This window comes from Anarrhichthys ocellatus, unplaced genomic scaffold (assembly GCF_004355925.1).
Source record: "Anarrhichthys ocellatus isolate YVR2014 unplaced genomic scaffold, GSC_Weel_1.0 scaffold15, whole genome shotgun sequence".
NCBI classification, from domain to species: domain Eukaryota; kingdom Metazoa; phylum Chordata; class Actinopteri; order Perciformes; family Anarhichadidae; genus Anarrhichthys; species Anarrhichthys ocellatus.
The window spans coordinates 3,574,855-3,575,270 of NW_022280045.1; positions in this window are offsets into that span (position 1 = coordinate 3,574,855).

The window sequence follows — 416 nt, forward strand, 5'->3', positions numbered from 1 at the left end:
TATATATATATATATATATATATATATATATATATATATATATACGTAATTGCTGCTCCCCCCCTTTATTTCCCCCTTCATCTCCTCTCCCAACCCAGTGAATTACAAAGCTACATATTTATCTTACCTGGTTTCCACATTCCCCAAATATTAACTTAAGCGTCCTGCTCTTCTACATAAATATTCAAAAAAAAAGAGGTTATCTATGTGACCTTCATTCCCCTGCTCCCAAAATTAACAGTCAATCTGAGTAACCTCCTTCCCATCACATGGATCTTATCTGTTTGGAAGACTTCCCTTTGTTCAATAATTTAAGCTTATAACACATGAAACACTGCTGATTTGAATGCTCTCACTGTCCCAAGTCTCCTAAGTCTGAGCAGCTGGCTCTGCAAAGGCTCAGAGGTGTGTGAACG